At 44.7% G+C, this 9727-nt stretch overlaps 1 protein-coding gene across 1 annotated transcript in view; it reads left to right on the forward strand.

The window, feature by feature from the left end:
• Window positions 1-9727, forward strand: part of GALNT7 (polypeptide N-acetylgalactosaminyltransferase 7) — a 126851-nt gene that overhangs the window by 46240 nt on the left and 70884 nt on the right. The window lies entirely within an intron of this gene.

The following is a 9727-nucleotide window of genomic DNA, read 5'->3' on the forward strand; positions in this document are numbered from 1 at the left end:
GGCTAGGAGCTGGAACCAACTTCCAAGGGAAGTGGTGCTGGCCCCTACCCTGGGGGTCTTTAAGAAGAGGCTGGATGCCTACCTGGCTGGACTCATTTGAGTCCCGTTTTTGTTTTGGGGTTTTGTTGTTCTCCCACCCTGGCAGGGGGTCGGGCTAGAAGATCTACTAGGTCCCTTCTGACCCTAAATCTATGAAACTATGTAGCAGTCACAGTAAGGCTGAAGCCATCACCTATGTGTGTCTCCTCCAGTACAAAAGGAAAGAGGTACAAATATTCTTGAAAATGGTGAACTATATAGGGAGATGTTGTGCCTAAACTAGGTAATTGAATTTACAGCCTGAGAATAGAAAGATTGCCAATGGATGTAGGGTGCAAATCTTTTATATAAAACCTGAGAAACTGAAAGTAACGGCTCCAGTCCTGAAGTATTTTCACATTAAATGTAAACTCAGCTGTCCATGGATGCATCCCAGGAGAGGGGTGGCATGGTCCTCCTGCAGAAGTATGGCAAAAAAAACTAGTGAATCCATGGCGCATAGCATCATGAGGTGTAAGCAAAATTGAATTGATTGGTATCCTGAAATGGGTGGTTTTGGCCTTAGCTCATGGTTCTTTAAAAAAAAAAAAAATCATACCCCCATTTATAGGAGGCTAGCATGAGCTGAAAATAACCATAAAGCACTTCTTGTCATTGCCAAAAGGGCAGTACCCTCCACCCTGAAAACAGGATTTTTTTTTAACTAAAAAAATGTAGGATTTGGTATATATAACTCAGAGAGAGATTTGATGTAGGCATGAGTCCTAGAGCATTTGGGAAAAGTGCCATGAAGCAAAGCCCAGAGCCAATTCCATATATGTGAATTTGATGATTAAATAACAACAGTAATAATTAATAAAGCCCTGACCTTATGTGGTTTTGTATCAGTTGTGGATTGCGACAACTGAGGATAGTAGCTTGCAGAAAATAATTAAGGTTATTAATGCAGGATTGCTGGTGCAGCATATTCTCAACCCTATTATTAAATTAAGGGGGAGCTCCTAGCACCAGCTAAGACTTTATTTTAAGAAACTAGAATGTTTGGTCTAAAAGTGTTACTGAAAAACTTGCTAACAAGGATGTGTGAAGGTTTTATAGGAACTGAAAAAAGACATGCAACCCTCAACTCATGTTGCATTTAAAACACGGTTAATGAGTTAATAGTAAATGCTACCAGTAAGGACTTAAATAGTAACCAGTCACACACGTAACTCAACTTAAAGCATTATATTGTAGTAAATGAGCCACAGTGGGCTCCCCCTGCATCAGCAAGTAAAATGTGATTGGGATCTACTCCCCAATCCCAGAATGGTGCATCCTCCCACACATATAAGAAAGACTGGAGACATCTACCCATCTCAAATGAATAGTAACTTTGGGGAAGCTGGTAAGGCCTTCACATGCCAAAAATACAGGCCAAGTAGTAGGGAAAGACACCGGAACAATTAGCCCTAATGGGCAAAATAGGGACGGTTTGTTTACATTGGCTGCACATAACCTTATATTTGTCCTAAACTACTGTTCTCACTTCCCTGACAGAGAGCCTTTTTAGAAGACAGTACAGCTAAACAAGTATTCTGCAAATCTATTTTTGATAGCTGTATTCTACCTGACATAATAGTATAAACAATGGGGTCAGTTTAGTTGGCATGATCTTAAGCAATTCATAGTGAAATGCACAGAGTTTATACATGTAGCTGCTAGTATTCTTAATCTCTAATCCAGGGAATTGGTAGAAAACTTTGTCAAAATAATAAATCCCCAGCAGAGTAAAGCTACTTGGTTAGACTTTAATCTGTATTTAGTATTGTTTTATTACAGAATGGCTTTAATGAAGCATGGGTCATCACCTGCTGTCATTTTTATTTAATTTAGAAACTGATGCCTAAATCCCTGGGGATTTTTACATACAGAGAGAGGCAGATCAGGCAAAATAAAAGGTGCAGCATGATTTGAGGTCCAGAAAGTTGCTACCACTTTCTACAGATGACAGTTTCCTATGGATGAAAATAAGGGTTGTAAAAAGCAGTGGTAGTCCGTTCTGTATATGAAAATAGATGTACTTACTGAGGAGTATGTGACATCTTCAGGTAGCAGAGGCAAAGAAAAGGTGCTGAATTATGGTTCTTGCCCAAGATCATCTCATTGGTATCTATCACAATAGGTTAAGAGAGAACTAATGAATTTACAGAGCAGCTCAGAATCTGTTGAACAATTGTCATGTATTGGTTTGATTGTATATATTGTATTAATAATGATGATTGTTCGGTTTAGCTGGGAAGGAAGAATATTGGGATTTATACAGGCTTCACATGAGTCTGTGTTGGAACTGATTGCTGTGTATAAGGCAGGGGGGCTAATTTTAAGCAATGCTGATCAGTTGGAGCTTAGACACTGAATAAAATACAACTCTTGTCAATCTCTTTGGGTGTCTATACATGTGCTGGGGAGAGGGGCTTTAATTAGAACGGCTCTGTGAGCTGCTCTAATTAAAGCACTTGCAGCAGCATGTGTTTCCAGCGTCCACCATTTAAAATGACAGCAGGGGCACTTTAACTAAAGCTTGTTGACTGTTTGATGACCTTTAGTTAAAGCACCCATACCACCATTTTGAAACACTAGGACGACACATATACGTGATTAGACTCAAGTAATCGCTAATCAGCATGCATTGGAGGAGACCTCCATTACATGTATAGGTGCCCTTTAGATCTGAGTGAGTCCTGAACAAAACATCCCTGTCAGTTTTACTGGAAAAACATTTCTGTTTTGTAACATCACCTTCTTTTAATAGATGACTACCTTCAAAACATGTTACTTGTTTCTGATGGATTTTGGGAGAATGCATTCAATCCTGAAGAGCTTAAACTCTTAAAAATGGCATCAGATGGTTGCTACCATTCCCAGTACTGGTTCACATCAGCTAATATTAGAGGTCCTTGATTTATAAAGTATTGATCGATTAGGTGTGGACAGATCAGAGTTACTTTCTATATTGTAAAAACAGGATTTAACCATACTTGAAAACCAAGGAGTGGTTTGATATGATAAAGTGGGAGCAGGAGGGGCATGCATGCAAGAAATGAATGGAAGAGGAGGAAAACTCTCATGGGTGTTGCTGGTGGAATGCTTTCATTATAGGTCTCTATGTCCTTGTGTAAATATGGGTCCCCCTTAGGAAATGAGAAGAAACATTTGAGAAAGTACAAAGCAAACCAGGTAAAAATGCTGCAGAACCATGGTTACTTAGAAAGCTGTCCAAGGGTTAGGCTTTTCCAGATACTGTGAGGGTTGAGAGAGCCATCTTACCCCAGCCTTAAAGCCAGCATGCCAAAGATAGGTTGAAGTTTTTCACGTAATGCACCTAGGATGTAAAACAGGAGCAGGTAATTATTTTGGGCAGAGGGCCAGTTACCCAGTTTTGGTAAGTTGTTGAGGGCCATGTGGGTAGCCCTGCCCCTTGACAGGTGTCCCGTCACCATCTTGGGACCAGTGTCCCAATGTCTTGGCCAGCACAGGTGGGGTCCAGAGTCGGGTGCAGGTTGGCAGGAGTCTGTGGAGCCAGGCTGGGCTGCACCAGCAGGCAGAGGTGGGAGCCGGCCCGGATCTATAGAGCCCCTGCTGTCCAGGACTCTGTGCTCCTGCCACCCCATTCTGGGCCCCGCCGGCACTGGGCTTGGGACACCGGTGTGCACCCGCTCATTCCCAGTGCCCCCGAGCCTGGCGGTACAGGCTGGGGGCAGCGTGCAGCCCCAACCCCCTGCTCCCTAGCAGGGAACGAGCTGGTGCTGAGCATGGGGGAAAACCGGCCCCTCCCCCACCCTGTGGCTGGCGCTTCCTGTATGGGGCTGTCCTGAGCTGGCACAGGTGGGCTGCAAGTGGCTGCAGTGCGGGGCGCTGGCCATGGGACAAGCAAGGGGCTGCTTTTCCCCACGTTCAGCACCAGCTTGTAACCCATCCCCGCAGCCAGCCTGGGCCCCACACCAGCTCTGGGCTCACCCCTTGGGGCTGCAGTGTGGCAGCAGCAGCTGCGGTCCCCCCGCTTGCTGTGCTGGGCAGTGTTTGCCACCGCTGCCTCTGGGCTGTCCAGCTCATGAGCTCTGGGTGGGCAGCAGCAGCAAACACTGTCCAGCGCGGCAAGCGGGGGGCCACCATGGCCACTGCGCAGCCCCAATGGGCAAGCCCGGAGCTGGTGCAAGGCCCAGGCTGGCTGCGGGGGTGGGTTACAAGCTGGTGCTGAGTGTGGGGAAAAGTGGCCCCTCGCCCACCTGTGTCCAGCACCCCGCACTGCAAATGTTCGCAGCCCGCATGGGGCTGCCTGTGCCTGCTTAAGTTGCAGCAAGGAGTGCTGGCCATGGAGCAGGGGAGGGGGCACTCTTCCCTGGGCTGCTTTTCCCTGAACTCCTTCCCTGCCCATGGTCCTCCTCCCTTACCTGAGGTTCCGGCATCAGGGCAGCCACGTGGTCCCAGGCCGGAAGCCCCTGCTGGGCCTTCCAGCTGGGGGGGCAGGGCCAGACGGGCCCTGCTGTTGTGGGAGCCTGCCAGGCTTCCCCTGGGTCCTACTGCCCCTGATTCCTGTCATTTTTTACAGGAACCAAAGACCAAAAAATATTAATTTTCTAAATTTTTAAGGGGCCCTGCAGGCTGGATAGAATGGCCTTGTGGGCCGCATTTGACCCGCGAGCTGTATTTTGCCCACCCTGATGTAAAATTAGGTCTAGAGTAAAACTGTCTTTGCAGTAGACTGCCTGAAGTACTTGCGCATCAGTTATGTTCCAAATTTGTGTTATCTGTTTGAAATGCCAGGAACAAAAGACCGTTGTATGTGTAGATCTGTAACTTGACTTACATGCTGTTCTACGAAATGCACTGCAGATAGTCACAATGATTCTACCATCTTTCATGCCTTCTAAATTAAGCTGTTCCGAATTGTGAAGGAAGAAAGGTAGTTAGGCTTGTTAGTCTGAAGTCAGGCAGAAGGTGGGGTCGATTTGCACTTAATAGAGTAACTAAATTGGAGTTGCATATGCTTTTGTAAGCAGTAGATTATTCATCAGATGTTATCAAGGGACTGTAGGAAGCAGAGCTTATAAATAGAAAGCTGTGATTAGGATACAAAGGGTAGGGAAGGGGAGGAAAAAAGGTGTGGGTGCTGCTGGGAGAGGCCACCTGGGTAGGGGAGAGAAAAAAGTAATAGTGAGGTACGTAGGGTTTATAAAAGCTAGTTCAGATAACGGGATAAGAATCCAGTCTTGCTTTATGTAGCGCCTACTTTCTGCCTGTATCGCACACACTAACTATATTACCTGATGGTAGACTTTTGGCATTGAACCAATTAATTCTTTTCATGTAGCAGTTTTACTTTTCATGTTGCAGATTGAAATTTGGCAGTGGGGGAGCAGTGACAGCTTTTTCCTACTGCCAAATCTGACCCATGGTGAGGCCTGGGCCCTACGTGCCCAATTCCAACGCACAGTTCCAGGAGGGGGTGGCGCCAGGCCCCCAGGATCCAATTCAGGTGCATGGGGTAGGAGGTGGTAGCGCCAAACCCCTCGGACTCGATCTTGGCACGCAGGGGGTCAGACAGGGTGGCAGGGGACAGGAGGAGGTGGTGCTGGGCTCTAGAGCTTGATTCAGCCTGCATCACTCATCTGGCCCCCAAAATCAAAAGGTTGAGCACAACTGTTTTAGATGATCACCCTTCCAGGCTCTGCAGTGTTCTGGGCTTAGCAAGGGGCATACTTCAGTATTTTTTTCAAGTCTTTTAAGAAAGGGTGATCTTTCTACCCAAACCTGGATCTTTTGTTGTCTTTTTCTGGCTATGTAAAGCTATTTTAAACTTCTTATTTGTCCCAGCAGTGTGTTTTTACAGTGGAGAAACTCAGCAAGCAGCTTAGATATCCAATTAAAATCCAGCATATTTCTCTTGTTACCCAGCACTGCTTGGCTCTCTGCCTTGCCACGTAATATGACTAAAGTTGTAACATCTTTTTCTGCCCAACTGAGCAGCTTGTAGATAAGGTGCTATTTGTTCCTGAAGTATCACTCTAAGATGGGAAGGTGGGGAGGGCATTATCAACAGCTTGATGCAGAGCTAGAAATAGCACAGAGTTGCCCATATAATTGTTTTATGGTTAAGTGGCTTCTGACCAAGTTGATTCCTGTACAGAAGAGTGTAGAAAGTAGACTAAATGAGCCACCCGTCTGTGAGGCAGTACTGAAGGGCTGTTTGAAGTTTGGCAGTCATTAGCATGCTAACATATCTATGGAACAGGAATGAGGGGAGATCAGGTTTACTTGCTGAAACAGGCTCAATTTAAGTGATATAATTAAATGCAGTTTCAAGCCATTTGCTGTACTCATCTGTCATTGTACAGCATGTTACAAATAATCTAGGAAGAACCAAATCTATTAAACAACCTAAATTTCTTTAATATGGATGCAGTTTTAGTTCCTTGATGGGCTGCAGTTAGTTAGTTGTTGTGTGTAGCACTGAAAATGTAGGCTGTGCCTACACTAATACTAAGGGCTGCCCATCTACACTGAAGATCCGTAAGATTGATCCCTGGCAGCAGGTCAGCTCAGTCCTGGATACTGTGGAGTATCGTGACTGGACCTTCTCACCTGTCCCAGCCAGGAGCACATTCAGAACATAGCAGGCCACAGAAGCAATGCCATGACTCCATGTTCCTGACTTCTAGCCCATCTCCCTTTCTCTGCATTCTGTAGTTAGAGCCAAATGAGAAAAGAGATGTGGACTTATATCTAGAAGGGCTTCTCTTAAAGAAAAGGAGCACAATGTGTAGTACAGGAGTGAGGTGGCAGTTCGTGTGAGGGTGGTCCTCAGACTCCGTCCCAAATACTAGTATGGACATATTCTTAGCATGAAAATAGGTTTTTTTTAGTCTTGCAACAGCTGCTTTCTTTCCCAGAAGCAGGAGTTATTGTAAAGAAACTATATTCACCCATTAAGATTTTTATTTTTTTCTAAAAGCCATTTTAGAACACAACATGTCTGTGGGTGTTTGAAATGAAACACTCTGTGTGAATGCATTTTTTCATTCTGAATTGTAGGTGAGCAGTGGTTCTTATGTTAAGGTTTCTCAGTTGGGTAATGACCAAGTTTTTTAAGTATTGTTTAGCTTGATATGAAAACATACACGTATAGGAAATTAGCAGGTTTTGTGTTTTTTGATAAGCATGCACATTTTAACTTTAAAATTTTTCCTCCTTTTAACAAATACCTCAATCAAGTACCCAGCTACCTGTGGTATAAATCATCACAAGGTCTAAGACTTTAGAAGCTATTTAGCACATGATTATATAGTCTCTCATTTTTAGACTATTAAGAAAGGTCACAGAACAGGAGTTGGCAGAGTTATAAACTGCACAGAAGGAAAGGATAGAAACTGAAAAACACATCCAGGTTTTGCCCAGATATTGTTTCTTACACAGCCAAATGTAAGCCAAATTAGTTGTAGGACCAGCATTCTTCTTAAGCTGAGATGCTCTTAGGCCATTATTCTGTCATGGCTGGTACTGTTCTGCCGATACTTATGAGATGGCATATGATGTAAGTTAGCTGGCTTTTTAATTCCTATACTTAAATGAATATGCAAAGGCTCCTTCTATATCAATGTTTATTTTATATATATATCTACATATAGATATATATATATAAAAACAAAGTAACAAGTGAAACAAAAGTATATTTGACATGCTTGTTAATAAACTAAAGTTTTATTTATGAATTTTCAGTATATAAACCTGTCACTTGTTGACTGTACACTGACACATTAAAAAAAAGATTTTTTTTATTTCCAGCGATGCTTTTGATTATATTCATTGCAGCCTTTTACCTCCTTACAAAATGCGATAATTCTTATGCTCATCTTTCTCTTCTATCTTGACCTTGCAAGACTTCCTCAAAAATAAGTTATGAATGTGAGGTATGGGTGGAATAATATAATCATTTTGTGTGTTAAGGCTCCTTCCTTATACAAAGGAAATATTCTTTCTTTCAACTAGTACATGCTTCTGAACTAGAACTACTCCTACCTTCATGTTGCCATATTGTGACTTGGATATGCCATAATACCCAAGTTGTTCTAAGTATACTTTTTTCCTCTCCAGAGGAACTGTTTAAATTACGTTTGACTAACACATGGGGTCGACTTATAATTGGTTCCTCTACAATCTTGGCTTTTGTATGTGCAGCACTTTTATGCATTCAGTAGAAACACCAAGTCAAGAATGTCTTTCAGTGCAATTTTTATTTTCAGTGCATGTTTATTTTAGTATTTTAGTGCATTTAGTATTTCTAGGGTTCTTTGGGTTATTTCCCCGATTACTTGATTTACCTATGAAATGTTGTAAAGGCATTAGCACTTATCAACTTCAGAGACAGAAATATCAACTTATTTTCAGGTTAGGAAAATGTTGTTTTTTTTCCTCCTGAATATAAGGGGTCAGCTTATTATCCCCTTGAGTGCTGCCTCACCTAAATGTTGAGTGTCATAATCAGTGGGAGAGACTCTGGAGACTTTGGAGATGCTTAACAGCATTTCATATATAAGCAAAATGGGAAGTGTTAAGCACGTCCAAAGCAATGATAGAGAGAGTTCACAAATGCTTAGACGTCACCAATAGAAGCTGCCAAAGCACAGGGGTGGATTTTGAAATCCTACCCATTCACGATCTTGTTCACTTGAGTCAAGCTTTCCATTGTATTTACTTGTTATTCACAATGGGTAGGCCCACAATGCCTAGGTTTTGAGGATACCTCTTTAGTGCATTTCTAAAAATAGACAACTTGGATTCCTTTTTCTTTTTCTGATCAGCCCAGTGGGGTAGAGCATTCATCCAGGAAGGGGGAGGCCTAGATCCTAGACTCACCTTACTCTGAAGGGATTTGAACCCAGACCTCTCCCACTTGCCAGGAAGTACCTTAAATACTAAGCCAGTGCATCTTAAACTTTTCCTTAACATGACCCCATTTATGACCTAATTTCCTCAGCAGGGCTCTTTGCTCCCAACCTGTGGCCTCCCACCCCTCCAGGTGCCCCTCACTCTGGCCCCACAGCCCCTTGTCCCTGTTGGTGCCTCTGAGTCCCAACTCACAGCCCACTGGCCCTGCTGGTGCGCTTCCTCCCAACCTGCAGTCCCCCACTCCCCCCAGGTGCCCAAGAATCAGGGCCTGCAGCCCCCTGCCCCCTCCCGAACAGCGCCCAAGCCTCAGCTGCTGGCCATGGGAGGTGGCAGCTGCTGTGGCCAGAGCAGAGTGTGGAGCCCGTTTCCCACCCCCTCCCCCAGCCCACTCCCCTGTTGGCAACAAGGCCAAAGCAGAGCTTGTAGCGGGTGGGGGGCAGGATGCAGGCTGCCTGTTGTGGGCTTGAGGCTCCCTGCCCTGCTGCCCTCCCCCCAGGGGATCTGTGGTCCAGTGGGTGGGACCTGGCATGGGAAGGAGCACCACACTGCCATGGCCACCAAGCTGAGGCACCCCCTGTCCGCCTGGCAGAAGTGGGGGCACAACTCCACATTGCCCCACATCACCTTGGTGGCCATGACAGTATGGCACTCCTTTATGCGCTGGGTCCCACCCGCTGGGCTGTGGAGGCAGCTCTTGACTGGAGTTGGTCCAGCCCTGGTACAGCCCCGCACCCCACTATGGGCGCAGAAATCTCGTAAC

This window comes from Gavialis gangeticus, unplaced genomic scaffold (genome assembly GCF_001723915.1).
Source record: "Gavialis gangeticus isolate Ggan-Ray unplaced genomic scaffold, GavGan_comp1, whole genome shotgun sequence".
In the NCBI taxonomy this organism is placed as follows: Eukaryota; Metazoa; Chordata; order Crocodylia; family Gavialidae; genus Gavialis; species Gavialis gangeticus.